Source organism: Adiantum capillus-veneris, chromosome 12 (assembly GCF_014529385.1).
Source record: "Adiantum capillus-veneris isolate H3 chromosome 12, ASM1452938v2, whole genome shotgun sequence".
Lineage (NCBI taxonomy): Eukaryota > Viridiplantae > Streptophyta > Polypodiopsida > Polypodiales > Pteridaceae > Adiantum > Adiantum capillus-veneris.
Genome location: NC_140942.1, coordinates 47,856,772 through 47,862,814, shown reverse-complemented (window position 1 = coordinate 47,862,814; position 6,043 = coordinate 47,856,772). Strand labels below are relative to the sequence as shown.

At 41.9% G+C, this 6,043-nt stretch overlaps 1 pseudogene; it reads right to left on the bottom strand.

The window, feature by feature from the left end:
- Positions 1-4,982: 4,982 nt before the first annotated feature.
- Positions 4,983-5,712, bottom strand: LOC147445706 (uncharacterized; annotated as a pseudogene).
- Positions 5,713-6,043: the final 331 nt, after the last annotated feature.

Genomic DNA, 6,043 nt, shown 5'->3' with positions numbered 1-6,043 from the left:
CATATACTCCCCCCCTCGATCGGAACGGAGGGTGCCCATAGTACATTTTGAGACATTTTCAGCCATAGCCAAAAATTGTTTGAAGCACATAAAAACTTCGGACTTCGCTTAAAGCGGAAATACCCATGCATGCCTGGAGTAATCATCAATGAAAGTCACGAAGTACAGGTAATTGCCCAAGGACGGAGTTTGCATGGGCCCACAAACATCACTATGCACAAGCTGCAACCTGCATGTGGCCCTAACTGAACCATCCTTTGGAAACTTAGAACGCTGCATTTTACCCAGAATACAGCCTTCACAAACATGTTTGATAGGTGCTTCAAGAGGCGGCAAAGAAGCAACCATATCAGATTTCTGTAAACGCAGCAAACTGGCAAAATTCAGATGACCAAAACGTGCATGCCAAAGTTTTGCATCTGAAATAGCCCTTGAATCTGCAACAGCATTTGCAAAATTTTGTCCACACTTGTCATACAAAGTGAGCTTATACAGCCCAAGGCACAAAAGCCCAGATGCAACAATTTCATCACCAAAACTGAGATCATGAACTGTACATCTGTCATCCACAAATTTGACTACAAGTCCAAGTCTAGCAAGTGCGGATACAGACAAGAGATTCTTCTTGATCCCAGGTACATAAAGTGCATCAACAAGTGTGAAGGAGCTGCCATTAGCAGCAGTGAGCACAATCTTTCCAACTCCCTGAACTGGATAAGAGGCGTTGTTGGCACAAGTGACTGAATTCCCATGAGGGACAGACTCGAGAGAGGTAAACAATTCACGATGTGAGGTAATGTGCTTTGTAGCACCATTGTCGAAATACCACACATGTGAATCTGCAGCAACTGACAAGCATGCATCATGGACAGCAGGATTGTAAGTGCACTCTGCGCTAAAAGCCCATTCTGCATCAACATCAGCATCACAATCTCCTTTCACAGAAGACTCAACAATGGCTGCATTTGTAGTGGAACCAGCATTTGCAGTGGAACCACCCTCTTTCTTCTTAGCCTCTTTGGCCTTCAACTTAGGACACGACTTGATCAAGTGATCATTGGCTTTACAATAATGGCAACGCATCTTCTTTTTGCCCTTATCACCAGAATTGCCAGACGAAGTGCTGCCAGCAGAAGCATTAGGGACATAATTTTTTCCACTCGCAGCAGAACCATAAGAAGTGGCTGCATTACTGTTACCACCCTTTCTTTGAGAAGCAATAAAAGCCTGTTCAACTGCACGCTGCCTAGTCCTGTTTTTTCTAGAAAGTGACTCTTGCAACAGCAATGTGCATAATGCATCAAACTTGACAACTTCAGGATTTCCTTGGGTCATGAGTCTCCAAGTACTAGCAAAAGTCTGGTAGGAATCTGGTAAGGCATCAAGAACAGTCTGCACAAGGGAACTGTCCGAAATGACTTCACCTGCAGAAATGAGTTGCTCATTGATATCCTTCACACTAGCAAGGAAAGTGTCCATATCATCTTCCTCATGCATAATCTTCGACTCTAGCTCTTTACGCAGCAAAGCAATTTTAGCCTCATTGCGGCTTGCATAAAGACCTGCTAGAATATCCCAAGCCTGTTTTGCAGATTTTGCTGAACAGATGTGAGGAATAATGGTGCGCTTCACAGACAACGCAATCAATGCATGAGCCTGTGCATCCTTAACATCCCAACGAGCTTGTTCTGCTGTAGGCAAAACAACTCTAACAGCTGCAATCCTTGCAGAAAGACCTGCAACATCCTCAACATCGCCTACATCTTCAGAACCAGGACGTACATCAATGCCCTGCACAATGTTCCCGACACCTTTTGACACAAGAACATGTTGCATCATATAAGCCCACATAGGGTAGTTGTCCCCATCCAACCTGTCCTCAGCAGCAAACATCTTGAACACATCTGTGTTGTTGTTGTCAGCCATGGTAAATGCTGCACCTGTTGTGAAAACTGCCCGAAAATAGGAGAAATGGAGCGGGAACAACTTGTGCTATATAGCACAAACCGTAGAAGACTATAAGGCACCTGTTATGCAAAAAACGGCACTGATAGAAAATCTGCACAAAATGACGAAATAGCCTGTGCAGTACTGCCCGTAGTGGAAACGGAGGCCGAAATGAGCCCAAATCAAAATTCTGAGCAGACCAAGCTCTTCGAGCTTCCCAAAATATTTGTCGACCTGCGAACGCTCGCCAAAGCTCACTGAAATCGGAGAAAGTGAGCAGGCATGTGCTGGAGCAGCTGGCGACTAAGCCCGGGAGGACGTGACCAGCTTTGATACCAATTGTTGGAATTAGGGTTGCAGAGAAACACACACAGCTTGGAGAAGACGAAGGAAGCTCAAGGCACACAATAGAGAGTGTGTTACTTAGTGTGCAATGGAAAGATAGATAGCCCTAGAGTGATGGGCGTATATATAATGCACGGGGGAAAAAACCTCCTAAAGAGGGAAAAAATGCCCCGGCGGTCCTAGTGTGTTCACACACATCACTACCACATGTATATGGTAATAGCGTCAAGATGAAGCTCACACTCTCTCTCTCTTACACAGTATGCTCACTCACAGACTTCAAACTTGTTTTAAAATGACAAAAGGTTTTTTCATTAAGGTCAAAAAGTGGTATATATACCTTACAATTTCTCAAACCCTAAAGTTCCAAAATCAACCATCTACTCAATCTAACTATCAAAACTGGGATACAATCTGGAAACTTCTGTAAGTCCCAATAATTACAAGGTGAAAAATCGGCTTTTCCTCAATGAATGAATAATTACAAAAATAATAGTCCTCCGAGTAGTTAGATGCCGTGGGGTGTGTCCAGCTTCTAACACAAGCAGTCAACTCCTTCTAGCTCCATACATTACATACCCTGCTCTAGAACCTTGCCGCAACTCCAAAGACGCTAAATTGCACAATTCCCCATGTGGTCAGTGGGCACCAACCTAGACCCCAGCAAAACTTCAGCTGGCAATAAAATGCAATCCGTAACTCCTATCTGCAACCTGAAAAGATAGGTAGGCCCCATAAATCGAGCACTACATACCTGTACCTTGACTTCCACTTGAACCACCTATCCCGAGCTGCCTTGTCCGGTAAGAATCTGCAACACATTGAACATTCAACCTTCAATAACTTGGACTCCGTAGCTCGGTTTATGATCCGTTTGGACCTGCTCCTTCATCACTTCAAGCTCTTCATTCTTGGACCCAAAGATTGCACCTCGCATCTCCTTCACCTGCTACCCAAATTAGCTCCTTATGGAGCCTTCCTTGGCCTATAAACCGCATCAGTCATACACCTCCGTTGTTGCCTATCAGCCCATGATCTTCCTAGCTGCTCCAACCCTTTTCCAAGCTTCTGCTAGCATGCACATATCTTCCCATGCCACCTTCTAGGGTCGACACACTTTGGTTGTACCAACATGTGTAGTCGTAGAAGATATGTGCTACATCAACCAAAATCATTTCCACATCTCTCAATGTTTTCTCAATTTCTGGAATGTGTAGTAAACACCACTGAATAATTTTTTGATGCTCTTCTGGATTAAAATTCCTATGGTGTCTAGTAGCATGCAACGGCCATCATCCACTTCTGCGAAGTGTTCAGGGAATTGTAGCAGTAACTTCATTTATTGCATGAGTGATGGATGTTTTCATGCCATTGCTAGCCTTTAGAAATAGATTTTGAGTATACTTCTTGAAGATGTACAGTGCAATAATGTGCATCACATCATACACGAAATCCAAACTAATATTGATTGCAATGTTGTCTCACCTTGACCATTCTTCTTGGCACTTTGATATTTGTTGCACAATGTCAGCATAAGAACTAATATTCTTTGGTAATCTCATTCCAATTGTTGTATTAACTCCGAACATTGCAAGGCGGTTGGAAAATTCCAATAATACATGGCACAAAAACTATTGGGGCACATAACTGGAATCTCCCACTCTTTTTGAGGGTTCCAAAAGTCTTTGCACATTCTTATTTTGTCCCCATCCCAGTATTTGTTGATAACATTGGTAGAGGTTGAACTGTCCACTTGCGAACTGCTTCTTGCCCGCCACATTGTAAGAAAATCATGACAAAACTCCTTGCACTGACATAAAAGACACAGCTGCTCGATAAATGAGATGTACTCAAACCGCACCATGTTTTTTCTCTCCTTGCCCAACGTCCACAACATGTCTCACAATTTCTCTTGTGCTTATTCCTTGAAGAGGATGGAGAATATGTGCATGGTAAAACATTCCCCACGTATATATCCTCTGCATCTGGAGGGAAAACAGTGGGCTTGTGTTGTTTCTCATCCTTGCCTATGCAAAGTCGCCACTCTGCATATTTTAAAAGTCCCTTCTCTTTCTATCGTGCAAACATCTGCGTGATAGTTTGTGGTAAGGTGTTGTCTACTCCTGGAAAGTCTTTATCCATGACAATTTCTAAGAGTGACCTATTCTACCTTTTTTCATATACTATTTTCCCTCTCCCTTTCTATTTGGGGTGGATATCATTCTCAATATTGCATCTTGTGCAAGCAAAGGTGAATGAAAACTATTCAGATTGGATTGTAGGCTCAACACCTAGCTCTCAAGCTCACCCCGCAAAACGGGACCTCTCTCTAAGTATGAACATGCTAATACTTGATCGCTATCCTCAACACATGGCTCCATTAGTCTTATATCACATACACATACACAATTTTTTCACTTTGCTTGGTACACTGATTTAAGAAAATGGAAACAAAATGTATTCAACACCTCTTCAAATATACAAATTTAAATTCAATAGAAAAAGGTTGTGTCCTTCAATCACAATTCAAAGATACATACTCACATTTAAAATAAATGACCAAAAAATAATAATATTTGTCTTATAAAATCAATGAAGTTGATGTCTCATGCCATCTAAACCTCTAATAGATCGCCTATCTCAGAGAGGCAATGTTCATGGCACCTCTCATCAATCTCAATACTAACGTACTAGTCTAAGACCTCACACACTTTGGCCATATTTCCAACCCCAGAAAAACAATCTATTATGATTTCCCCTTCTTGAGTGCAGAGCGAAACTAGTAAACCACAAAAATTTGTGTGTCTCTCAGCTGCACCACCCAAGGCATTGCCTTCTTCATCTAGTGTGAGGTTTAGCCTCCATGTTTGTAGCTCCACAAATGTATCAGACTTGTTGTCGAAAGATCCCTTCATGACTTTTAGTAATGCCTGCTCCCAATTTAATTCACGTGTACAATTTGGATGGGCAAAGAATGTAATCACTAACATGGAAACCTGCAAAGTAGCATTAAGAGAGTAAGTTGGAGTTTTAGCCTAAAAAAACTTCTACAACCATAATCCTCAAGTGGTTTTGACTTACCACTTCTACTTTCCCACGAACAGTCCTTTTGCATTGGGTTGTAGTTTCCAAGAACATACTATGTACATACTAAATTTTGGATTGCCACATCACATGTGACACAATCTCAAATTGATGCTCAATACCACTAGTAGTAACAAAGAAACCATCATGGCTCAAGAACTTTGTTGCAATGGTAACTGACGCCTTCAACTTTTTTGAATCCCATTCATTCCAAGCTGGCACTTCATCCTCTTCTTCAAATGGGTACAAGCCAGATGGAAGATCTTCCCATACAAGAGAGACAAGTGCATCATCATAGAATCCACCTTGTCTTGAAGTTTCTCTATAAACCATCTTATCATAATTGCATCTGAGTCTTCGGGGCCATTAAATGTATCAATTGCAATATGCAATATATCAGCATGTACAGGGAGATGAAATGGCACAAAAGCCTCTGATGCACCCTCATCTTCATCTTCCCTTTGTGTTCGTGTAGTGTTGCCCTTCATATTTTTTGGTGGTGGTGTTTTCTTTGTTTTTCTATGCTTTCCTTCCAAGTTATTACCTCTTTTCTTATTGCAATGCATTGAACTCACTTGTATATATTTTTGTCTCCTTGGCTGGATATTCACCTTCCAAAAACTCTAAGAACCATGGCACGTCATAGAGATCCTTAGGAAGAGTCCTA